This window comes from Globicephala melas, chromosome 1 (genome assembly GCF_963455315.2).
Source record: "Globicephala melas chromosome 1, mGloMel1.2, whole genome shotgun sequence".
NCBI lineage: Eukaryota > Metazoa > Chordata > Mammalia > Artiodactyla > Delphinidae > Globicephala > Globicephala melas.
In genome coordinates this window covers 179,578,056-179,604,289 of record NC_083314.1, presented here as the reverse complement: position 1 = coordinate 179,604,289, position 26,234 = coordinate 179,578,056, and the positions used below count along the sequence as shown (strand labels likewise).

Below are 26,234 nucleotides of genomic sequence, written 5' to 3'. Positions count from 1 at the left end.
CCAGCTCTCCATGGCCTATGTGGCTTTTGTGTGTCAGTATCGTTAGGGGACCAGTGGGTAATCTGAGCGTGTTGGTTGCTGCGTGGGGATCTCCATTAGGGAAAGTTTTAAAAATACACTCTATTGTTGTTTGTTATTAATGGTAATGACCCAGGGCGCGAGGCTGCCCATCAGCTCCCTACTGTCCCCGGCTCCTAACGTGCTGGGGGGAACAGTCACGACCCAGAGCCTTGCATGGAGCGTGGGCTGGGCTCAGGGCACAGGACGACCCTGGGGTGCCCAGACATTAAAAAAAAAAATTTTTTTGCTTTATCCCCCCCCCAGAGCCGTGCTGGTTCTGCAGCTCAGTGGCGGCTAAGGCCTCTGTTCTACAGGATGGGGTTTGTTAAAGTTGTCAAGAATAAGGCTTAGTTCAAGAGATGCCAAGTGAAATTTAGAAGACGGCAAGAGGGCAAAACTGACTACTATGCTCGGAAACGATTGGTAATCCAAGATAAAAATAAGTACAGTGCACCCAAATACAGAATGACAGTTCAGGTAACTCACAGAGATATCGTTTGTCAGATTGCTATGCCCGTATAAAAGGAGGTATGATCGTTTGTGCAGCTTGTGCTCGTGAACTCCCAAAGTATGGCGTGAAGGCTGGCCTGACAAATTACGCTGAAGCATCTTGTACTGGCCTGCTGCTGGCACGCAGGCTTCTTAATAGGTTTGGGATGGACAGAATTTATGAAGGCGAAGTCAAGGCGACTGGAGGTGAATACAGTGTGGAAAGCGTTGATGGTCAACCTGGTGCCTTCACCTGTTACTTGGATGCAGGGCCTGCCAGGACTACTATTGAGAATAACGCTGTTGGGGCCCTGAAGGGAGCTGTCGATGGAGGCTTGTCTATCCCTCACAGTACCAAACGGTTCCCTGGTTATGATTCAGAAAGCAAAGAATTCAATGCTGAGGTACACCGAAAGCACATCGTGGGGCAGAACATTGCAGATTATGTGCGTTACCTGATCGAAGAAGATGAAGATACTTACAAAAAACAACTCTCTCGATACATAAAGAAAAACATAACTCCAGACATGATGGAGGAGATGGATAAGAAAGCTCATGCTACAATATGAGAGAATCCAGTGTATGAGAAGAAGCCTAAGAAAGAATTTAAAGAGAAGAGGTGGGGGGCTTCCCTGGTGGCGCAGTGGTTGAGAGTCCGCCTGCCGATGCAGGGGACGCGGGTTCGTGCCCCGGTCCAGGAGGATCCCACATGCCGCGGAGCAGCTGGGCCCGTGAGCCGTGGCCGCTGAGCCTGCGCGTCCGGAGCCTGTGCTCCGCAACGGGAGAGGCCACAACGAGAGGCCCGCGTATCGCAAAAAAAAAAAAAAAAAAAGAAGAGGTGGAACCATCCCAAAATGTCACTTGCCCAGAAGAAAGATCGGGTAGCTCAGAAGAAGACAAGCTTCCTTAGAGCTCAGGAACGGGCTGCTGAGAGTTAATAACCCAAACCACAATTTCTACGAAGATTTTTCAGATAAAGGCAGTAATAAACTTATTGAACAAGTTAAAAAAATTTTTTTAATGTGGTAAAATACACAGAACATAAAATTTAACATTGTAGGCCTTTCTTTTTTTTTTTTTTTTTTTTTGCGGTACGCGGGCCTCTCACTGCCGTGGCCTCTCCCGTTGCGGAGCACAGGTTCCGGACGTGCAGGCTCAGTGGCCATGGCTCACGGGCCCAGCCGCTCCGCGGCACGTGGGATCTTCCCGGACCGGGGCACGAACCCGTGTCCCCTGCATCGGCAGGCGGACTCTCAACCACTGCGCCACCAGGGAAGCCCTGTAGGCCTTTTAAAGTATGTAATTCAGTGGCATTAAGTAAATTTTATGTAGCTGTCTAGTTCCAGAACTTTCTCATCACCCCAAAATGAAACCTCATACCCATTAAGCAGTCCCTCCTCATTTTCCCATCCCCCTGGCAACCACGAAGCTGCCTTCTGTCTCTATAGATTTGCCTTTTCTGGATTTGCCGATTCTGTACCCATGAAACATCAACTCCCCGTTTCCCCCTCCCCCCAGGCCCTGGTAACCTCTCGTCCGCTTTTGTGTCTATGAATTTGTCTATTCCAGGTACCTCATATACATGGAACTCTGCACCGTCTGGCCTTTTGTGCCTTCTTTCGCACAGCATCGTGTTTTCAAGGCTCATCCATGTGGCATGTGCCAGTGCTTCATTCCGTGTTCAGGCAGAACAATATTCCACTGTGTGGATAGACCACGTTTTGTTTACCCATCATTCACCGATGGACATATGGGTTGTTGCCACCTTTTAGCTACCGTGAATAACGTCCAGATTCTGAGCACACGGTTATCTGCGTTCTGAGTAGGGAGATGTCTCGATTCTCCTGCATAGATGTCCGGATAGCAAATAAAAGGTCATCCTTTCATACTGTACATGAGTGTGTCCAAGCTTCAAACCCCCAGCTCAGGGGCCCAAAGGACCACTTTGGTGCTCTCATTAGGTAGGTGGGCTCCCGTAGGCCCCAGGCCCAGGGAAATTATCCACAGCTTGAAACAGTGTGGGTTCCTTGAGGTGGGGAAAAGAGGGGCAAGCGGTACCCCTTGGACATGTGACCCTGTGGGGTGGTGGGGGCTGGATGAGATGACCTTCTGAGGACCCTTGTAAGCTAGCACACAGGAAGAAGTCTCTGCCCACTTGGCAGACCTTGCGGCCTAGAGCATAGAACATGAAATGTCAGGGATGGACAAGGTCTTTCTGTTGTCCAGTTCAAGTGCCCCACCCTGGGCATTTTAGAGATGGGGAAACTGAAGCCAGAGAAGAGACGAGACCTCTTCATTGTGTCGCCAACACCTTCACAGCTCCTGTTGACTGGCACTTCCCAGCATGAGTTCCCTTAAACCATACACTTTAAGGGGTGTTCTAATGTCATTCCCATTTTACAGATGGGAACTTGAAGGCTCATGGAAGTGAACCCCTGTCTGAAATGTAGGGAAGGGACAGAAGTTCTCAGGTGTCCCCAAAGGAAACCAGAGGTTTTCCAGCTAAACTCACGCCACTGCGGCCAGTGGCAACTGCCCTCAAGGTTGGCACTAAGTCATCCTCTCCCAGGGCGCTTAGCACCCCTGCACTCTCCTGCTGGCATCTCCATCCCTCAGCCAGAAGCTGGATGTCTTGGGAGGTGGCATAAATAATGGCAAGAGCACAGACTTGAGTGAAAATCCCAACTCCACTCCTTGGTAATTTACTTTATCTCACTGAGCCTCAGTGTGCCCATCTGTAAAATGGGGAGTCTTGCCAACACCCACTGCAGAGGGTTGCTTTAAGAGTTAAATGAGTTAATGTATCCAAGAGGCTTGCACAGAGCTTGGCACACAGTGAATGCTCCAAAAATGTAGCCCAGACAAACCTGGCCCCCCACCAAGCCCCACGTGGGAAGAGCTGGACGGAAGAACATCAAACAGATCAGGGAGCCTGGCGCTGCCCCCGGGGATTCGTAGCTGAGAAGAAGCGGCGCTCATGGTCTCCCTGGGATAATCAGAGAGGACACCACCTTAATTCCACCTCCATCAGACCTCTGCCAGAAGACACGACCCTTTCACCTCATCAATATTCAAGAGCTTAACAAAAAAAGCTATAACTAGGGAAGTCAGAAATAATGGAATGCAGTATTGATTATTTTATGGTGCGATTAGGGGTAATTACAGCTCTCAAATTTTATTTTAATGTTACTTTCTACTACTTTTAGCCTTTTAAAATTATCCCAAACATCCCCATTTAATGGAACACACATGCCTTCAATTTCAATGTGAAATACTTTTTTTCTGCTAAAGTGTGACCTCAATATATTTGAAGACATAAATTACACCATGTATAAACCATAAAAAATGAATGATGAATTTAATTCTGGTGAAGCAGGAGGGATTGAGGAGGCAGGCGGGCAGAGGTGCTGTTTATCCAGTGCAGAGGGGACGGTCAGAAGCAGGAGGGGGCAGTGGGGGCCAGAGGGGGTGCCTGACCTTCAGGGGCACAGGAACGGGGCTCGGCGCTCTCCAGGACACAGGCCGAGGAGGGACTGTCTGAGCTTGTGGCCACTTCCTCTGCCCACCTTCCCTGGGGAATGCGTTTCCAAAATCTTGCAGTTGCATGGTCTGACTTGAGTCTCCAGCCTAACTCTGCCCATCATAGGTAGTGTGGTGTGGTTGCTAAAATGCCGTTGCTCCATTTTATCTATTCCAGCATACAGATGAGCAAACTAAGGCTGAAGGAACTCACCTAAAGTCACTTGGGGAACAAGTGGGGGTTTTGGGTGCTGGCTGCAAAGCCAGAATTGGGTACTCTGCAGCCCAAGAGCTTCCGGCTGTCAGAGAAGAGCCTGTAGGAACTGCATTCCCGTGGACCTCAGGGCAGTGAGCAGAATGGCTGAGGACACAGGATTTTGAGCCAGACACCCTGGGTTCAAATCCTGGTCCCCTTATAGTGCTATGAGGACTCTCTACCACTATAAAGCCCCTAGCATGTTATTTCTGATCTTCTCTTGCCCAGAGTCTATGCTGGGGTTCGGGGTGGGGGGCTTTGGGCCCAGCAACAGGAGTTTTCAAAATCTGGGTAGGGATTTCTCCTGCACCCTCAGGGTACGGCCTCCAAACCTCTGTCCTGGGCTTTCCTGGTTCCTGTACACTCCTCTTCCCCAGGTGACTGGTAGCTCATTATTTGGGGACCCTCTCGCCACCCCTACTACATGAGGGTGAGACCCCGGAGGGCAGGGGCCAGCTCTCCTTTTTTGTTGTTGTATCTTCAGCAACGGCACATTGTGGGAACTCGAGAAAACTGCATGAATGAAATGCTCGGTCGGACTTCCCTGGTGGTTAAAAATCCGCCTGCCAATGCAGGGGACATGGGTTCGAATCCTGGTCCGAGAGGATCCCACATGCCACTGAGCAACTAAGCCCATGAGCCACAACTACTGAGCCCACATGCCACAACTACTGAAGCGCGCCTAGAACCTGAAGCTCCGCAACAAGAGAAGCCACCGCAATGAGAAGACTGCGCATCGCAATGAAGAGTAGCCTCCGCTTGCTGCCGCTAGAGAAAGCCTGCACATGGCAATGAAGACTCAACACAGCCAACAATAAATAAACAAAAATTAATGAATTTATTTAAAAAAAAAAGAAATGCTTGGTCAACTGGTCACTTTGCTAATTTCAACGTTCAGTTCTCAGCCCATCCACAGCACTGGTCACGGGCGCCTCCCTCCTCCCTGGAACACTCTCTTGCCTTGGCTTCCCGGCTCCCACTTTTCCTCTAACGTCCTAGGTTGCTCCTCTCACCTCTGGTGCATTTCCTCTTCACCCTCTTCACCTCAGGGGGTCCAGGGCTCATCCTTGGGGCTTCTCTCTCCCATGGTCACTCCCACTGTGACCCCATCCTGCTCGCACTTTAATGACCATCTAGACCAATGCTGTCCAATAGAAATAGCATGTAAGCTTCTTAGGCAGTTTAACATTTTTGGATACCTACATTTTTAAAAATTAATTAATTACTTTATTTATTTATTTTTGGCTGTGTTGGGTCTTCGTTGCTGTGCATGGCTTTCTCTAGTTGCGGTGAGCGGGGGCTACTCTTCGTTGCAGTGCACGGGCTTCTCATTGCGGTGGCTTCTCTTTTTGCGGAGCATGGGCTCTAGGCACGCGGGCTCAGTAGTTGTGGCTCGAGGGCTCTAAAGCACAGGCTCAGTAGTTATGGCGCACGGGCTTAGTTGCTCTGCGGCCTGTGGGATTTTCCCAGACCAGGGCTCGAACCTGTGTCCCCTGCAGTGGCAGGCAGATTCTTAACCACTGCACCATGAGGGAAGTCATCCCTACATTTTAAAAAAATGAAATAAAAAAGAGTAAGGTAAATACTGTATTTTATCTAACCAAATATATCCAAAATTATTTCATTGTCATTTCAATATAAATGATCAATATAAAAAGATCATTAATGAGCTATTGTACTCTTCTTTTCATCTAAGCCTGTGAAATCCGGTGTGCATTTTATACATACAGCATGTCTCCATCGGACCAGCTGCATTTCAAGTGCTCAGTAACCACGTGTGGCTTCCGGCTACTGTGTGGGGCTGCAGAGGTTTCTACGCTGACCGTTTCCAACATGTATCTTCAGCCCAGATCTCATGTCTCAGTGGTGGACACTTACTCCTACGCAGTGTCTCCATTTGGAGGTCTGAGAGGCGTCACAAACTCCAAACATCCATAGCTGAGCTTCTGTTCTTCCCCGCACCTGCTCTACCCACCGCCTTCCTGCCTCTACTAACGTTAGCTCTGGCCTTCCAAGGCTCAGATCAAAATCCTCAAAGTGACCCTTGACTCTTCTTCCCAGCCAATTCTGGTCCCCCATCTGATCCATCAGCAAATCCCGTCTGTTCTATCTTCAAAATACATCCGGAATCTGACCACTTCCCACTCCCTCCATTGCTGCCACTTGGTCCAAGCCACCAATACTTCTCACCTGGGTAACTGAAATCGCCTCTTCCCTGGTCTTCTCAAGCCCACTCTTGCCCTGGACGCTACAAACAATGGTCCACCCAGATCACAGAGTGGTCCAGTAAAAGCATCAGTGAGCTTCTGTCACACCTCTGTTCATAGCCCTTCAATGCTGCCGATCTCCCTCAGGGTGAAAATTCAAGTCCATGAAGCAGAAAACACATAAAACATGTTCCTGCCTCAGGACCTTTGCCCTGTCTGTTCCCTCAGCCCAGATGGCCCTTCTTATAGGTATCTACAAGGCCAATGCTCTCATCTCCTTTGAGTTTTTGCAGAAATATCACCTTTTCATTGAAATCTTTCTTAATCTTTCTATTTTAAACTGCCATTTCTCTCCCCATCCCCTACCCCTCCTTTATTTTCTCCTTTTATTTCTAATACATTTAATTTACCTATTTATTTGACTGACTGCCTCTCTCACCAGAATGTCAGCTCTACAAGGCCAGGAATGTCTGTCCTTTTGTCTATTTTATTCACTATTCCACCTCAGCAGTGTCCACATGCATGGTGCCTAGCCTGTGTTAGGCATTCATAAATATTTGATGGAGAAATGAATAAACATTCACCACTAAATGGATAGCCATTTGAACTAAGACCATTTATTGAATTCTGTTTATTTGAAATGTCATCTTTATCATAAACTACACTTTCATATAAACATGCATCTGTTTCTTTCCATTGATTGATTTATCTAATCTCATTCCAATACTACACTGTTGTAATTACTATGACTTTATGTTTTGCCAACTGTTAAGGTTATTCACCTTTGAAATTTTTTTCAATATTATTACACATTTTCTTTCTCATACAAACTCTACAAGTGGACTATCATGTTTGATAACAATTTATGTCAGGAACTTCACTGAGACTGCAGTAGATTTATTAATTCAAGAATTTATTATATTTCAATATTGTCATCACATCCAAAATATATCTTTCCTTTTTTTTTTTTTTTTTTTTTTTTTTTTGCGGTACGCGGGCCTCTCACTGTTGTGGCCTCTCCCGTTGCAGAGCACAGGCTCTGGATGCGCAGGCTCATCAGCCATGGCTCACGGGCCCAGCCGCTCCACAGCAATGTGGGATCTTCCCGGACCGGGGCACGAACCCGCGTCCCCTGCATCGGCAGGCAGACTCTCAACCACTGCGCCACCAGGGAAGCCCTCTAATATTTTTATATTTAAAAAATGTAGAGACTCGCATACTGCAAAATATATATATATATATGTATATTAGAGGAAAATATTTTCACAAAATTGGAGTAGGAAAAACAAGACCTGAAACCAAGGAGCCATAAGGAAGAGGGCTGCAATCAAAATTTAACATTTTTATGTCACAAAAATCATCAGCAGGCTGGGAGAAAGATGATCCACATCCAGGATATATAAAAATATTCCATTAGAAAAATGGACAAAAGATACAAACAGACATTTCACAGTAGACGAAATTTAAATGGCCAATAATCATATTTTTTTAAAGTTCACACTCAGTCACAGGCAAATGAAAATTAAAACAACAATGGATTTTTTGGTTTTGTTTTTTGCCTGACACATTGGCAAAAATTAAGGAGACTGATAATATCAAGAGTTGGTAAAGATGCAGTTCAAAAGCAGTCTCATACAATGTTGAAGGGTGTGTGAGTCAAATTTTCAGAGAACGATTTGTTAATATCTATTGAAATTAAAAAAAAAAATTTCACCCAGAAATTCTTCTTCTAGGGCTTTCTTTACCAAAAAGACTCACTCGGGTGCACAAAGATGTGTATAAGGATGTTTATTATCTTGTTTGCAATAGAAAACATTTTTGAAAAAACGTAAATGTCCATCAATCAGAGATTGGATAAATACTTATAGCACAAGCCGAACTATGAAACCTTGAATAGGTACTTAAAAATAGTGAGGTAGGTCTATAAAAATCTATAAAAATCACGGAGAGATCTCCATAGCATACTGTCAAGTACATAGAAGCAAGTGAGATGGTGTGATGCCACTTAAGATAATTAAGATATTCGAAAAACTGGCAAAGAGTTTGAACAGAAACTTCTCCAAAGAAGATATCCTAATGTCCAAAAAGCATGTGAAAAAATCTTCAACATCATTAGTCATTAGGGAAATGCAAATCAAAATCACGATGAGATAACCACTTTACACACACTAGGAAAGCTATAATAAAAAAGACAGATGATAGCAAGTGTTGGTGAAGATGTGGAGAAATCAGAGCCTTCATAAGTTGCTGGTGGGAATGTAACCTCGCGTACCCGCTTTGGAAAACAGTCTGGCAGTTCCTCAAAAGGTTAAACATGGAGTTACCATATGACCCAGAAATTCTACTCTAGGTATATACCCAAGAGAAATGAAAACATTATGTCCACACAAAAACTTGTACATGAATGTATGTAACAGCATTTATTCATTATGGCAAAAAAGTAGAAACCCATATGCCCATCCACCGGTGAATGGATAAGTAAAATGTGGTATAGCCATACAATGGAGTACTATTGGGCAATGTAAAGGAATGAAGTACTGATGCACGCTACAGCAAGGATGAACCTTGAAAACATTATACTTAAGTGAAAAAGCTATACACAAGAGACCATCTCTTGTATGGTTCCATTTATATCAAATACACAGAACAGGCAAATCCACAGAGCTAGAAAGATTAGTGGATGCCAGCGTTGGGGAAATTGAGGGGACTCGAGAGTGGCTGCTAGTGCATATAGGGATTCTTTTAGGGGTGATGAAAATGTTCCAAAATTGGTGTGGTGATGGTCGCACACTCTGAATATACCAAAACCCATTAAATTGGACAAATCATATGGCATGCAAATTATATCCCAATAAAGCTGTTTTTTAAAAAAAGATAATTAAGTGCTTGCATTTGATACTTTCTAACTAGTTAACCATGATCATGGCCATAGACTCTTGCCCACAGTCCCAGTACCCCCTGTATCAGTCTCCTTTAAAATCAAGGTGAACAAACCATGATGGACAAAATATCAACATTTTAAATAAAACAGGATCATATTCCTGATTGTTCATTTGTCACAGGCTCCAGCATGGCTCAGTTCAGCGGTTACTGATCTTGTCTTTAAAGTGTTGATATTTTGTTCACCACTGAATTTTTGGCATTAATATTTCTTTTTAAGACTATTGCATTAAAGTATCATTTATCTTGGTTTCTGAGAAGTTTGGGGGGCGCTCCTTAAGTTTGGCCCCCGAGTGCCTCATTCGCCCCATCCTTGTCTCTGTCCTGGGTCCCAGGACTAGTGCCCCTGGCCTTGTCCTTGTCCCCAGAGGTGCCACCTGGGACTCCCAGGCTCCCAGCGGCTAGAAAGTGGAACCTGGTGTCGGGAGCCTGCAATGCCACTGTCCCAGGCTGTGGACAAAGGTCACAGCCTCCCGCCTGGGACGGTTGACCCGTCCTCCCCAAGACCTGTATAGGGAGAGATGGAGAGACACAGACCAAGAGACTAAGACCTCAGAGAGATAGGAGATGTCGGGGGAAAACGGACGGAACCCGAAGAGGGGGAGAGAGAGACAGAGAGAGCCTGGGGAGGCGGAGAGGAGCCGGGCGGGCGCGGGGCCGAAGGTCCCACCGCGGGGCGCCCCTCCCCGCGCCCAGCCCGCCCCCGCCCCACCCCCAGCGCGGGAGGCCCCGGAACAACCGTCAGAGGCGCCCGGGGGAAGGGGGCGCTCCCGGCCGCCCGCCGCCTGATGCGTATCGATCTGCGCCCGGGGTCGGCGCGGGGGCACCAGCTACCAGCGGGAGGGGCGACCGCACATTAGCGCGGCCGGGGACCACTCCCCGGAACGCGGGCCGGGCAGCCCATTAGACGCCCTGGCCGGTCGGCCGCGCGACCACCGTGGGCGGGGCGAGGCTGGCCCGGAGGGGATGCAGCAGCCTCCGAAGCCCCACCTCTCCCCATTGCCCGCTCCGAACAGCTGGTTTCCTCTGTTTCCTGAACTCCTCTCCAGCCTCTAGGGCTTTGCACGTGCTGTGCCCTCTGCAGGGACCCGATCTCCCATCGCGCCTCACCCAACTGAACCTCGCTCGTTCTTTGGCTCTTGCTTGGAAGTAGATTCCTAGGAAAGCCTAGATTCCTTGGGAACACCCCAGACCCAGTTGGGTGCCCACCTTTGCACCGACCTCCTGAACAGCCCCCCATGAAAGCTGGGGGCTAGTCACAGGGATCAAGGATTGACCTCCCCAGGTGGTCTGTGAGTCTTTTGGGGCTTCTCCCTGTGTCGCATCTTGGGGATCCTGGCACCTATAGTGGCCCCAACTGGCACACCTGTAAATGAAAGAATAAACACCAGAGCTAGTCAGGAGGCAAAACCTGCACACCCCACAGGGACTTTTGACAAGGACCTCTTGTCCCCCTTACTTATCCTTGGAGAACGGTGTTGGGCATAATTGGGGTCGAAATCTAGTTCTGCCACTTAACGGCTGCATGACCGCGGCAGGTTATTTAACCTCTCTGGACCCCCATTTCCCCATCTGCAGCTTTATCAAAGTCTGCATTCTAATTGCTGCTCTTACGGGAGACCCCCAGAGACCTATACCCAAGCTGGGGAGGGGACTGGAAACCCCATAAGGGGTGGCTGCAAAGGGCATGAAATGCTTCACCGGGGTGTAGAGCATGCAGGAAAAACTGGCCACCCTCACATGCTGCTGCTGGTGGGGGTCAGGGAAGGGGGACTTTCTGGCCGCAGTGACTCTCCCTCTTAGGGCTCTTTCTCATCAGCCTCATTTTTCTCCCATGCATCACTTTTCCCTTGACACCACTTCTCTGCCAACTACCACCCTGTTCTCTGCCCTTTACCCAGTAAGATTCCGTGAGAGGTGCCCCTGAGCCCACTGTTCTCTGGTTCTTCCCTTTCCATCCTCTCTTGAACCCACCCCCATGCAACGGCTCTGGTCCAGAACACCAATGACTCCACAATGTAAAGTCCAACAACGGTCAGTTCTCAGCTCTCGATTTACTGGCCCCTCAGTGCCCTGGACCCAGGTGGTCCCTCTATCCTCCATGGAACCCTTTCCTTACTCCGCTGGTTCTCTCCCTTCTCCCTAGCTGGTCCTTCCTGTCTCCTCTGCAATATCAGAGGCTTGGTCTTCTGAGTCTTCTCCATGTACCCCCCTCCCTCCGTGATCCCCCCCAGTGCCATGGCTCTTTAAACACCAATACACGCTGACAATTCCCAAATGTATATCTCTAGCTCAGCCCTCTCCCCAGAGCTCCGCGCTTGTCTGTCTACTCAACATCTTCACTTGGGTAATAGGCAGAGCTGCCTCTAACTCATATAGCCCCATGCAAGTTAGCAGAAGGTGCTTTTCTTAAGTAATTTAAAAAAACAAAAAAAAAAACCCACTTCATACTACATATTATTCTGTCCAACTATGGGCAGGCCAGCCAGGAGAAGGCAGAAAGCACTGACCCGCTGCAGGCCCTGCTAGGCAACGAACGCCAGGCTGGCTCTTGTATAAAGGAGGGGGATGGGAGGAGAGGGAAGAGAGGCAGGAGCCGGAGAGGTGGACGGGGAGAGGTAGAGGGGGCACTGGGTCCGGGGTTTAATCAGTAGCATCCAGCTTAAATTCATCTGAATGGCAGGTCCATAAATCAGGCTTCTTGTTAAATCTGTGGCCAGAGCATATGCTTCCCGTTAGGAAGCAGTGAAGCTTCTGGAGCATGGCTGTGCCCCCTTGCTCATCCCCCTCAGCTTGGCCTGGATCTGCCCCAGAAGACTTTACTGGGAGCGACAGCCCTGGCTGGGGCTCGCTTGTACCCAGGCGCTAAGGCAAGTCACTCAATGTACAGTCCTTCCACTGCCCCTGCTCTGTGAGGTGGCTGTTGCCTGTTTAGAGTTGGGTGGGGGTAGGGAGTGGAAATCAGGCCTCTGAGAGAGTCTGGTGAACAAGAAGAGCAGCCTCAGGGGATGCCCCGAGCATGATTGCAACAGGACATAATCCTTCACACGTGTGCAGGATCTAGAAGTTAGACAAGTCTATGATTATAATGAAACCTCCTCAGAGATGCTGCCGTTGTACAGTGTACAACCTGTGCAACCTTACATGGCAGTCCTACTGACAGGTGCCTGTATTATTCAGGATAGGATAAATTATGCTGTGTTAGCAAACAACATCTAAATCTCAGCGTCTTAGAACAACAAACATTTATTTCTTTGTGATGACACATGTCCAGGCCAGGTGGGCAGAGGGCTCTCCTCCATGAGTCACTCAGGGTCCCAGGCTGATAGAGCTTCCACCTCGGCCAAGCTCCGGAGATAGTCTCCACAGGGCACCAGCAGAGCCGGAAGTGATTAAAGCCCCAGCCCGGAAGTTACACATATCACTCCCACCCACAACTCTCGGGCCAGAGTTCATCCCCTGGCCGCATCTAACTTCAAGGGGGCAGGAAGTGCCGTCCTCCTGCACACCCAATGGAGAAGAACAGGATATCAGGCTGGCAGTGATGGCTGCCTTAGCTCCCCAAACCGACTTCCTCCCAGGGTTTTCTCTGCTGTGCTAAATGCATCTCTCCCTCTCCAGGGTTCAAGCTCCTGACTTCGGAGGCATCCTTGATTCCTCTCTCTTTTTAATATCCCATAGACAAGCGATTTGCAAATCCCGTCAACTCCATTTTCAAAATATATCCGGAAGGAAACCACTGCTTTCCACCCCACACCACCAGCCTGGTCTGAGCCACCATCATCTCCAGCCCAGCTGTCACAGGGACCTCCTCGCTGCCACCCTGGCCCTCTACAGCGATTCTTCACCCAGTAGCCAGAGAGATCTCATTAGATGTAAGCTGGACCACATCACTGCTCTGCTCAGAACCCTCATGGCTCCCACCTCCCTCAGAGAAAAGTAAGTGTCCTCACAGTGGCCCTCAGAGCCCCGAGATCTGTACCCCCTTCATTACCTCTCTGACCTCACTGCTCCCACCCTGTACCTCTCTCCCTAGTCTAGCCTCACTGGCCTCCTTGCTACTCCCTGGACAGTCAGCTCACTGTTGCCTCAGGGCCTTTGCACTTGCAGGTCTCTATCTGGCATGCCCTCCCCTCAGATCCCAGCCTAGCTCCCTCGTCCTCCTCCTTCAAGACTTTGCTCTAATGCCCCTTCTCAGTGAGGCCTTGCCTGGCCTCCTTATTTTAAATTGCACACCCACCTCTGCATTCCCATTCTATTGTTTTTGTTTGTTTGTTTTTGGCCAGGAAACTTACTAACTTCCAAAAACCTAAGGATTTCACTTATTGTGTTTACCATGTGTCTCCCCAGCTAGAATGTAGGGCAGAGATTTTTATCCGTCTGGTACACTACTGTGTACCTATTATCTGTAATAGTACCTGGCATATATAGTAGGTGCTCAGCAAACATTGTTGAATGAATGAACAAACCAAAGCATGGCACAGTGGCTAGGAGCTCAGGCTCTAGAACCAGGCTGCTGGTGTTCAAAACCCAGCTTTGCCATTTACTATCGTGTGATTTGGGGCAATTCCCTTAGCTTCCCTGACCCTCAGTTTGCTCATCTGTACGATGGGAATAGAATAGTACCTACCATGTGGAATTGTAAATTTGAATGAGCTAATGCATTTAAAGCTGTCCAATGCCTGGCAAAGGAATGCTTGGCATACGTTGGCTATTACTATTTTAAAACATTGACCCTACAATTCTACTTCTATCTACTGAAACGAAGAACTAGTGAGAGGTTGTTTTGATTATGGGCAAAGATTTACATATGACTGTGCTCATCACTGTGTTCTTTTAATAGTAAAAAGTTGGAAACAACCTAAATTTCTAAGAAGATAAGATTTGTTAAATAAAATATGGTACACCCTTTGAAAGAATACCAGGCAGCCATTAAAACTCAAGTTCTCAAAGAATATTTAATGGCATGGGAAAATGTTCAGAGCCTAATGCTAAGTGAAAAAACAGGATGTAATTCTTAAATTAAGTTGTGGATATCTGGCTGTTTTATTTATTATTGTTCCTTAAAATGTACATATACTCTTTCATACGTATTAATTCATAAAAATGCAGGAAAAAAAGCAGGACACAAAACTACATGATCTCAATTTAGATTGACATGTTTTTATGCGCCTTCCTACACCCCTACACGTTCAGAGAAAAAATAAAAAAGACTGAAAAGAAATGGACCAAAGTGTTAACAGTTGTTCCTTCTGGGTGATCAGGTATTGAAAGAGCTAAAAAATCTTTCCTATTCCTTATTTTATTTTTTAGATTTCTTTCAAGGAAAGTGAAAAACTGAAATCCTTTAGTAATCAGGAAAAAGGAGGGTTTTAAAGATTCAGGTCAGAGTTTTCCAAATAGCACATTAATAGGTGATCATTGAAACATAAGCTGCAGGATCAGAGAAAGGAGACCACGGTAGGGTAAAGGGAGTACAAGCAGTTTCACCCCTGCAGGACGTCTCAGAGCATTTACTGTAGCACCAGTGATGGCTGTCAGTAAGAGGGGGCCCTTTGCTGCACAGTAGCTCATGGCAAATCCCTGGGTATGAACTGGCACTGGGGGGGCTTGGTGCCACCCTTACCTGCTGTGGGGCCTCTGTGCTGGTCTCTACAGGCTCCCCACACAGGATCTGGAGCCTGGGCCTGGGTCTGCCTCTTCTAGTCCCTTTGCCAAGCCTCTGTCCATCTGGAATGTCCTTCTTCTGCACTAACCCCAACCCTACCCATCCTCAGGGCCTCTCTCCCCCTGGAAGGCTAAGGCTGCCCAGCACCCTTGAGTGCCAGTGACAAGGATTGAGTTACCAGACTGGGTTTGGGGGTTTAGCAATGCTTCCACAATGGTTTCATGATTGTATTTAGAAGAGGGAAGTGATCTGTCTTCCCAGATGACCTGCAAGAACCCCAGAGGCCAGGCTGCCTCTGGGGGCTTCCCCCGGTCTTACAGGGCACCCAGCACAGCCTGGACAGGTGCAGATGCCCCATGAGGAAGCGCACTGCATCCCTGCTGCCCGCCGCTCCCAGAGGGTACCTCCATTTGCTCAAGCCAAGACACTCCGCTGACACCAACTCTTGCAGGGTCCCATCCCCCAGTTCCTGCTCTCCTCCTTTCTGAAGACCCACTGCCCACCCCCTCCTCAAAAAGTCCCCCATGATCCTCGGGCAGGCAGAAGTCATCCCCTTCTCAGTCATTGCTAGAAAGAGCTGCTTCTCTGAACGCACACCTGTGCCAGGTCCAGGGGCACCGAGACAAATGTGACACGTGGAGGGGCACGGGCCTGTTTTTCTGGAGGTGACTCACCTGGAGTCTGAATCACTTTCCTTTCCTAGGTTTCGGTTTGCCTATCTCTCCAATAGCAACAGGGAGGAAAAATCCCCTTTCTAGTCATTGAAGACTCTGTTGTCTGCGTGCACATAGCCAGACTGGTCTGGAGGGGGCCAGTTATTCCCGCCACGTGTCTTCTTGGGGTACACAGGTCCGTCTGAGTGGAATCCTGAGACAGAGCACATCTGTGTAAAGTGTTCATTTTTGTGGCTGTGATGCCTTGAGGACCTGACTCTGTCCCTGTGAATCCTGCTGTGCTGTGTGTGTGTGTGTGTGTGTGTGTGTGTGTGTGTCTTGGGTTCCTATTGAGCTCTGCAGTTCTCTGGGCCTGGATCACAAGGCCAGAGTCCCAGCCAGGCTGGGGTCTACAGGGAGTCATGAGGCAGAACATCATCCCCCTATTCCTCCACTCCCTGCCCAGAGAGACACTACAAAATTCCCACCAAGCAAGGGAGGGCTGAGGGGACCACCCCTCCCAATGCACATGTGTCCTGGCATAACCTGGTCCCTGAACCCAGCCAGCCACGTCCTCTAAGGGGCTGACCAGGAGCCCAAGGTGTCAGAGGCTGGGCAATACTACTGGGTCCCCCCCACGGTCCAGGACTCACTGTGGTGGGTCCCATAGGGCTCTCCCTGTCCCCCGCAGCTGGGCTGAGCAGCTGGGGAACACCTTCCACCCTGCCTACAGGGACCTAGCTTTGACTCGCAGCCACAAGCAAATGCAGTGAGGACCCCTGGCGCCCCGGCTCCCCGCCTCGTGGCCGCTCTTCCCGCAGAATCAATCATCCTGCCACTGTGTTTGCGGGAAGTGGGGGGGGTGGGGCTGGGCAGGAGGCTTGCAGGGTACCTGCTCCCCAGTGGGGTGGCAGCCCAGTTGGGGCAGTGAATGGGGCTCACGGGCACCAGCACTCCCAGCAGACCCGCATCCCCGGCTCTGGGCCCCTTCCCTGCTGGCGGAACCAGACCCTGAGCATAAGGAGAGGAGTGGGTGGGAGTTACCTCAGGGGTGCGGCCAAGGGTGGGGCAGACGAGGCTGCACCCAGAACAGGCCCCCCAGGAGGCGGGGGTGGAGGGAGGTGAGGGGAAGGGTGAGAGTAACTGCTTAAGCCGTGTTAGGTGTCCCCCAAGTGGGAAGTTAGATCAGATTCTTTCATTCACGGGTTCAGGAGTCTTCCCCACGCCCCCGCACACCGAGGAGCCCTCTCCACCCTCCCGGAGCTGGCAGGTCATGACCCAGGAGTCTCGACTGTGGGTGTGGGCTGGGCCGGGATAAGGAGGAAGAGCCCCAGGCACCTCCTCCATGGTTGGTGGTTGGCCTCTGCTGCCTGGATTTTACCATTAGAGAGCCATCTCCCCACCCCAGGGAGGGTGACCACCCCTGCCCCTCTTTGGTTACAGGGAACGCCCCACAGTTGGGGAACAGATGAGAGGCTGTCAGCTCGACTACACCCTCCACTCCCACCATCACTATTAATAAAGACCACAATTAACGCCTAACATTTACACTGGGCTTTAGCAGGTGAAAAGTGCCCTGTGAGGATGGGCAGGGGAGCAGGCACTATTATTTTCACACCCATTTTACAGATGAGGAAACTGAGGCTCAGGGAAGTCCACCTGTTTGCACAAATGAGCAAATGGCAATGGGCTAGAACAGCTAGAGGTGCAGGGAGGAGGTCTGAGTGGGCGGGGTGTGTGGCGGGAGGTGGGGTGCTGAAGGGGCGGGGAGGACCAGCTCCCAGGAGACGTGTTCTCCTGGGAAGAGCAGCAGACTAGGAGTCCTGCAGCCTGGGTCGCGCCCTGGCTCCTGCACTGGCTCGCTGAGCAAGCCTCATCTCCTCCCTGGGCCTCTACTTCCCTCTCTGTAAAATGGAGTTAATAATCCCTGCCCGGCCCTGCCCTGTGGGATGTTGCAGGGACCAAACCAGTGTTACTGGCTGGAAACTGGCTTTAGAAACTGCAGGGAGCTGCCAGCCTGTGGGAGTAATCAGCCCACGTCTGCCTTCCAGCAGCTCTGGGCCCAGAGGAAGGCAACCCAGCTGGACCCTGGTCGTAGAACCTGGAACTTTTCCCAGCTTGGAGTCTCAGAGCCACACACCTCTGAGCCCCATCTGGCTCGCCCATCGCTGTCTTCTCCAGGCTTCGATGGCTGAGGTGGCGACAGAGAGCGGCAGCCCGAGATCCACGGGGAGCTCCCTCCACCCTCCTCAGATCCTGGGTTGAGGAGGGGGCGTGGGGAGTCCAGGCTGCCAGTATGAATATTAGCTGGTGTGAACTAATTTGATGGTGCTGATAAAGACTGGGCTGCCTGGAGCCCCTGAGCCCCACCCAGCCCCCCACTCCACCCCCACTGAGAACATCGAGGCTGAGCTGTCCCCGCTCCATTCTCGGTGATGAAATCCCAGCTCAGTCGGACTGGCTAGCGCTGCAGTTACCAAATCGCTGTAATTGAGATTAATTTGGGTGCCAGATTGGGTCGGTCCTCACCGGCACCCATTAATTAGTGGGGGAGGCTCAGAACCCCAACAGCTGGGCCCTGCCCCCAGCAGGAGCTGGGGCCGTGGGATGAGGGTGCTCAAAGATGCCCAGGTGGGTATGTGGGGTGGAGCCGCCAGCTGGACAGAGCCTCCCCCACCCCGTCCAGAGCTCTTCCTCCCCTGCCCAGGAGGGGAGGGTGCAGCGGATCTTTGACTCAGGCCCAAAGGCAGCTCTGGGTCCAAGGGTTAAAGGGCTCATTACAGGGGTGGGGAGGACGGGTGGGGGGCTCAGAGGCTTCTTGGACATCAAACAGCTCTTGCAAAACTTCTAGATGAGTTAAGTGCAAATGAATTTGAAACAGACAATGACGGTCCCTTTATTGACACCTGGGCAGAAAAATGCAGGGAAAATCGCCCCAGGGGGAGCTCAATTAGGGATTTTTTTTTTTTTTCCCTGAACCCAAAACTCACAGGGAAAAACAATCCTACCCATCTACACAGGCTACACCGGGGCGCCAGAGGCAGGCTGGCACGCCCTGACTCAGGGCTGGGCTGGCAGTGAGCTGGGGACACACGTGAGGCCCTGGGCACACATAAGTGAATGGAGAGCAGCAGCACAGACCTGTGCAGAGCTGGGAGCACTAGGCACACATGTGTGGAGGTGGCACAGCCCTGGGAACGGAGCGCAGCCCGGGCTCGCTGGTGGAGGATGCGGGCATGCGTGTGTGGGCAGCTAGAAGGAGGCCAGATGGGGGTGGGGGCTCAGGGTCTTCTGGGGTGAGGCGCAGAGCCCCAGGGCCCCCCAGGGTGACAGTGAGCAGGGCTGCCCCAGTCACGTGAGTGCTCCTGGCCTGGACAGGGCCCTTGGGATTGCCGGGCAGGTCCCCACCCGCCCTGCCCCACTCACCTGACTAGCTCCAGTTAATTGCCTGGGTGTTTTATTTTTTCCCTGTGAATCTCACAGAGGGACAAAAGCAGGTTCTGAGTCACCAGGAACCAGCCCCCGCTTCCACCCACTCTGGAGCCTTACCCTTGCCCCTACCCCAAGGACCTGAGGACCCTGAGGCAGCTGGGGCCTGGCCCAGGGTGACTGCGGGAACCGCCGCCGGGTCTGCGAGGTGTTCCCGCTGCTGACCAGGAGCCAGCCCCCCGCCCCCCCCCCCAACGGGGGCCCAGGGCGTGTGACCTCCCTGGGGGCCTAATGGAGCAGCCTCCGCACTGCACCATATTTACAATTCATGGCTCCAGCTGAGATTGCATTAGGGCCTGGCTGTCACTCTTGATGAATGTCGCTTGTTTTCCAGAAAAAAACGGGCTCTGGATGCAGAGTGACAGGGCGGAGGGAGGCGCCCGGCCCTTCCCCTGGCTGAGGACCAGGGCAGGGCCTGCCTCCTCGGCGGCCTGTCAGTGGCCTCGAAACTTGACCCGCCCACGGGGCTCTCAGGGGTCCCGCACGGCCTCTCCCGTTCGCCAGGCCCTTCGTGTTGCCTGCCGTGTGGGGTTCTCCCAGCAGCCCTACAGAGGGACTCCGCTAGAGCAGCTCCACTTGACAGATATGCAAACTGAGGTTTGCAGGAAGAGGGAAGCTGATGAAAGTGTGTTGGCTGGAAGTGAGTTGGAGAGTGGTGAGGAAATTGAGGCAGAGTGCTCATGGCAAAAGGCAGGGACTCTTGTCTTGGGCTGTGAGCGCTGCTTTGCTCGCTGTATATCCCTGTCCCTAGAGCAGTGCCTGGATTACAGTAGGTATTTGCTGAAAGACTGAGTGAATGAATGAATGAATGAATGAGCTAATGGCCTCAGCAGCTGTGGGATGCTGGAGAGGCTGAGCCATGGGTCCAGGCACTCATGCCCTTGATGCCCCCTCTCCTGACCTCCCTGCTTCCCTCTGCCGTCGGCTTGGGAGCGGGCAAGCTGCTGACACAGCCTTACGGGTTCCCCCCGCCCCCCGTGGCAAAGGCCTCTGACAGGGGTGGGAACCCGGCTCTCACCCAATCGGAGGCCAGGTGTCTTGGCATTCAGCCCCACAGCCCCAAACCCACACAAAGGGACTGGGGGAATGCAAACCAGCAGAAAAAAAACCCTATTCTTTGGGGGTCTAGAACCCAAGTCGGATCCCAGATATGACATCGTAATAGCGGCTACTGTGGCCACGCACCATGCTTGTGTCATTTGTTCTCCGGGACAATATACCACTGGGAAGTGCTGTCTTTCTCCCCATTTCACAGATGTAGAATAAGACTCAGAGACTGAGAGGCAGGTTGGGACCGCAGCCCATGTACGTGAAAACATCCCTCGTGATGACTTGGATCCTCCTGCCAGTCCTTTCCGGGCTCATGAAGCAGCAGGGTGCTACTCCCCTTGTGGCCCTCCCCTCCCCAGTTCAAGCTGCTGTCCTGGCATTTTTGTCCAGTGCGGAAAGCCTCACCTAGAATACCAGGTGTCCACTCCCATTACCTGCCTGTCCATCGGTTCCAGAGTGGTCCCAAGGTCATCACTGTCAAAGGGCATCCCTCACTGTCCAACATGTGGGTTTCCTTAGCAACAAGGCCAGAAGTCCAGCTCCGGAATCCCTTGAATGACCCTCCCTGGCTCCCCAGGGACCAGACAGGTTTCCAGAATCAAGATGGGCCAAGTCCCTGCCCCTTCGCCATATGGGCAGATGTTGGTCTTGTCTCCCTGGGCTGTAAACAGCTGCATAGCAACTCTGGAGAGTGTCAGAGGCCATGGCTCAGGGCCAACATTGTACCCACCCTCCAACTGTATCTTCCAAGCGAACATGGAGCCAGGCAAAAAGAGCATTGGCCCTGGAGTGAGCTGGCTCTGCGTTCAAATCCTCCTGTTGTCCCAGCTGTGTGACCTTGGACCAATTCCTTCACCACTCTGAACTCCAGCTTTCTCATCTATAAAATGGGCATGACCGTGCCTCATATCGCATGGTGGATGTGGGACTCACACGGGCTATATGTAAAGCACCAGGCAGCCAGTAGGCGCTGGCTAAGTGGGGTGGAGGATGACCGGTTCTATGGACTGGGGGTGCAGTTCAACGCTCTGAGCCAGCAGACACCACCCCCAGGTCCCTGGGTCCCGTCCGCTCCTGTCATCAATCAACGCTGCTGGGCCGCTTCTACAGCCATCTGCCAGCACCAGCTGCTGCCTACCGCCACCAGGGCACCTTGCGGGCCCCAGATGCCCCAGGGACCCCGCCACACCCTGTCCTCCCCCGCTGACTGCCCCAGCCCACTTTCAGGCTTTCAGATGCCGGGACCCCAGCAGCTTCCCCCCATCCCAAGGGCACCCCCTTTATCCTCACCCCAGGGCCTTCTGCATCCCCAGGGGCTCCTCATGAAGGCCTGGGGCCCAGGGACCAGGCTGGAAGGCCCTCTGCTCCCACAGCCTGGCCCCCGCCCGTCCTGCCCGTCCAGCCCGTCTGCTGGCTCTTACCACATCCTGCCGCAGCCCTGCCTCTATTTCATCAGGCCAAGGATTGCTTTTTAAGTAAATCTAAAAAACTCCACTTCCTCCTTGGCAAGTTCATTTTAAGTCATTTTATCTCTTTCCCTCCTATATTTTTCCCAAATAATGTGATTAAGTGACTCAGCGCCGGCTGCCTCTGGCAGGCCTGGCCTCTAATTCAGTTTGAGGACGGCCACCTCTGACCCCACTCCACTCTGGCTAAAAGAACACTTAAGCGATATCCTACCGCTTCCTACAGAGAGAGGCTGGGGTGGGGGGGGGGGGGGCGGGCGGGGGCGCACGGGGGGGAAGCGAAACAAACTTTCACATAAAATTATGGTATATGGATAATTGAGAAGTTTAAAAACATGAATCTAATTGTACAGTCCCCGGAGAAACCCATATCGAGCCACCCTATAAGAGGCCTGGAATCTCCCGATGATGATTTATTGCTAAATCCTAGTATTTTTCAATACATTATAGTTTTTAAATTGTGTTTAAATTGAGTGTAGAGGAGCAGAGGCCATTAGGAGATGCAGAAATGATGATTATATTTAAATATTCATGCACGCAGTACCTTATTATTGAATCTGAACACTAACAAAATCAATATTAAGTGCGGTTTGACATGAATTTATTTATGAATTTCGACTTTCTAAGTACTGTATTTTTTCACTCAAAAATTGTGAGTATAATGTAGTAATGATATCAAAACACAGTGTCAGAGAGCATTAGCTGGGGAGGTTATAAACCTCTGGATTAAGGGGCCCCAGATTGCCCTCAAAAGTGCTTAGTACACAAAACCCAATTCCTTTTTTTTTTTTTACCTTCCCTGTTTCTGAATTGTGCAAATCCACATACACTCAGAGAGGGCGGTGGGGCAGGGTTGGGGAGGGAGGGCAGCTCAGCTGGAGTGGCAGGCGGGGCTGCGGGCACTCAGCTCATCCAGCCCAGGGTGCCGGGGATCCAGGCTTCTCTGGGGGCTCCTCCCCTGAGCTCCATGCCCGGGGAAGCAGCCCTCTGGCCAGGGGGCTCCTGAGGGTCTCAAGGAATCTGCTGCTGCGACTCCCTAAAGGGAGATACCATGGGGGTTGGGGAGGGGGGTGTATGAAGGTCTCTTTATTTCCCAGACTTTTGATTCTGGGGGCAGGGTGAAAGCTGGTGGGGTCTGGCCCCAGGAAACCAAGACATACGGAGCTAGGAGAGCCTTTGCCCCTGCCCCCAGATTCTGGGTCGGGCCCCCAGGTGCATATCCAGGGCCCCTCCTGCTGCTCAGGCCACCAGGACCCAGACCTGCGGGCAGATGTTGGCCAAGGTGATGAGTGTGCCGGCCCCCACCCTCCCCGGCCCCCTTTCCTTCTGTTCATCCACAGCTTCTCTCTCGTGTGGCCTGGGACCCTTCCCCTGGCTGCTGCCCCGATGCCACCCCTGCCAGGAGGCCACCTGCAGCTGTAGGGTTGCCCCTCCCTGTCCTTCCAGAGATTTGATGTCTGCCTGTTGGCTTAGACAGCATCCCAGCCCGGCACAGCCACAGCTGGCAGTGGTCCCCGTACACGTGGAACCCCCTTGGCACGCTCCATTCCTATACGCCGAGACCTTACAGAGCCCTGTGTAGACACACACACACGCACATATACACACCACTAGAGTGAAAAGGGACCAGTGGCCAGCTGGGGTGACAGCCCATTTTTCAGATGGAAAGTGACTCCTGGATTTGTAGTCTTTTGGAAAACATGCAACGTGCATTTGAGAAGAACCAAATACAGAAATACAGTTAACGATCCCTGACTTAAGTGGATACCTCTCAGCCCACCCCGCACTGTCACGCAATCCTGACTCTAATGATCAGTGGTCACAGTGTCTTCCAAATAGACTCATGACCCCCCATCCATAAACCCACAAACACCCCACAGCCCGGCACTCACCACATCCCGCCCCCAGCGGACCCCCCCCAATAATGTAACACACAAGCACACACACCTCGACACCCACAACTCCCCAGCTCTCCTACGCAGAAACGATCACACGGGCACACACGCTAGCACATACCCTCAAACACAGTCAGACCGCAATCATCTTTAAACATAGCCCCACACACCTCAACACGTGGATGCGCCCGCACAGATACACCCCCCCACTTCCCGACACCCCAAGTCCTCAGCACATGCACAGTCCTGTCCTGAAGCTGGCCGGGGGCCAGGTGGTCAGTGCTGTCTGTCCAGCTGCGTGCCGGTGGATGCAACCTGGGGTCAAGGGTCAAAAAGCACTTAGAAGCTTTGCTTCAGAATATTCATCAGCCTTTGGGGAGGGGGGAAGAAGCCCACACAGGGGGAGGGGGAGAAAAAAACTCAACCTCGACCCTAAACTCTTTTCCAGTAAATCGATGTATTTTGCTATAATTTTATTAGGAATATAAAAGGAGCCTTTTCAAAAGTGCTTAGGACGCAAAAAAAAGAGGCGGGCGATGGAAACATTAGTCTGTCTGTATTAGCAATCCCATAGTCACATTTTATTGTTACTGTCAGGATGCAAAAGCTGTGCTTAAAACAAAATAATACATAATGTATTACTGAGGCATAAACATCAGCGAGCCGCGAGCGGTCGGCGTTTTTATTTTAAAAAGAAGATGCAAGAAAAAAATATATCGAGGGACAGAGGGTGGGGGTGGGGTGCGGGCAACCTCTGGGAATCAGAGTTGAGCTGGGATCCCAGACCCGGAAGACTAGGGAGCCCAGAGCAGGGGTGGGGGCTGACCCCCAGTGATGATTTCAATCACAGTGTCGCCCCTTTTTCTGCTCCCCCCCAGGAAAAATCTGTCCCCCAAAGTAACCCCAGGCTCAGGGAACTCCTACCTTCTAGATGCACCTTAGCACCTTATGGTTTATAAAGCTCTGGCTCTTTGTCCTTCCCCAACCCTGACCCTCACTGCATCCCGGGGAAGGAGCCCAGGAAGCTATTCTTGTCCCTATTTTGCAGATAAAGACACTGGGGCTCAGAGAGGGACAGTTATCTTTAAGTCACATAGCCAGTGAGTGATGTGCTCAGGACTAGAATCCAGGGCAGAGCATCGGAGTCCCAGTTCAGTGCCCCTTCCACTGATACCAGCTACTGAGGTGCCTGCCAGTCGCCAGCGTGGGCCCCTAGCTCCCTGGGGGTGATCTCTCTGCCCCACCCTTGCCCCCTGTAATCCATTCTCCAATATCAACAAGTATAATCTTCCAAAATGCAAACCAAATCTTGCCTCTCCTAGCACCCTCCAAGCATATTCCATCCTGCTTAGGAGACAATCTGGCCCTGGCAGGGTCCTCCTCCATCTGGCCCTGCCCTCCTCTGTCACCTCCTCTCCCGCCCCCTGCCCAGTGCTCACTCTGCATCACATCTACTGACCTTCCCTCTGTGTCTTCAGGCCACTAAGCTCACTCCTGCCTTAGGGCCTGGGCGCCTGCTGTTTCCTCTGCCTGGGAAGTCTTTTCTGGCCCTTTACATCAAATACCACCTCCTCTGAGAAGTCCTCCTGGATTACCTGATCTAAACTTGACCCTGCATCACTTTTTGTCTTATCTTGTTTTATTTACTTGTTTATTGCCTATTTTCCCCAAACTAGAGCATAAGTCCCAGGAAGGCAGGGACCTTATTGGTCTTGCTCATTGCAGCGTCCCTAGCTCCTGGCACATGTACAGTCCACACGTGCAGATGGAAGGATGGATGGATGGATGGACAGCACTGCCGCTTGGCTGTCATAGTGGGCTGAGACTGGAGGCTTATCCTGCTCCAATCCCCAGAGTTCCCAGGGCAGGCCCAGCTTCCTGTGTCTGGGGGCTCCACCACCCCACCAGATCCAGGGGCCCCAACCTGGGCTGGTCCCACCACAGTCTGCACAGTTGAAAACAGGGCCTCCGGATTTCAGCACCATCTGGACCCAGCACTGCCTCTAACACCTGGGACAGCTTCTCCCCCATCCTGTTCCTGCCCCCCAAGTTTCTCCCACCTGTTCTTGGCCCTCTGGGGAAGCTGGCTCTGTTTCCCCACCCTGGGTTTCCCCTCCAGGCCTTTCCTGTTATCTCTCCTCCATTTCCTGGACCCCTGGTCAGGCAGGCTGCTTGGGGAGCACGACTCTTCCATCAACCTCCCCTCCATCCCGCTCTCAGACCCTAGCTTCTCCCCTCCCAAACCCACCCCAATCCTCCAAGTTAGCCTCCCTACTCTGAAGGCTTCCTCAGAACCTCTGGTCAGCTAGCTCTGGGGCCCCATGGTTCACTCTGGGGGCCACTGACCCTTATGAGAGAGCTTTAGGGAAGCAGTAGCTAAGAAGAACCAGGAAGACAGGGTTAGAGTCCTGGCCATCCTTCTTATTATCTATGTGACTTGGATACATTGCTTTAACCTCTCTATGCCTCAGTTTCTTCATCTGTAAAATGGGGACAGAAATGGTGTCTACCTCATTGGGCCTTTGTGAGGCTTGTGGGGGAA

At 51.4% G+C, this 26,234-nt stretch overlaps 1 pseudogene; it reads left to right on the top strand.

Annotated features, from left to right (window-relative positions):
• Positions 1-375: 375 nt before the first annotated feature.
• On the top strand, positions 376-1,543 carry LOC115858149 (large ribosomal subunit protein uL18-like; annotated as a pseudogene).
• Positions 1,544-26,234: the final 24,691 nt, after the last annotated feature.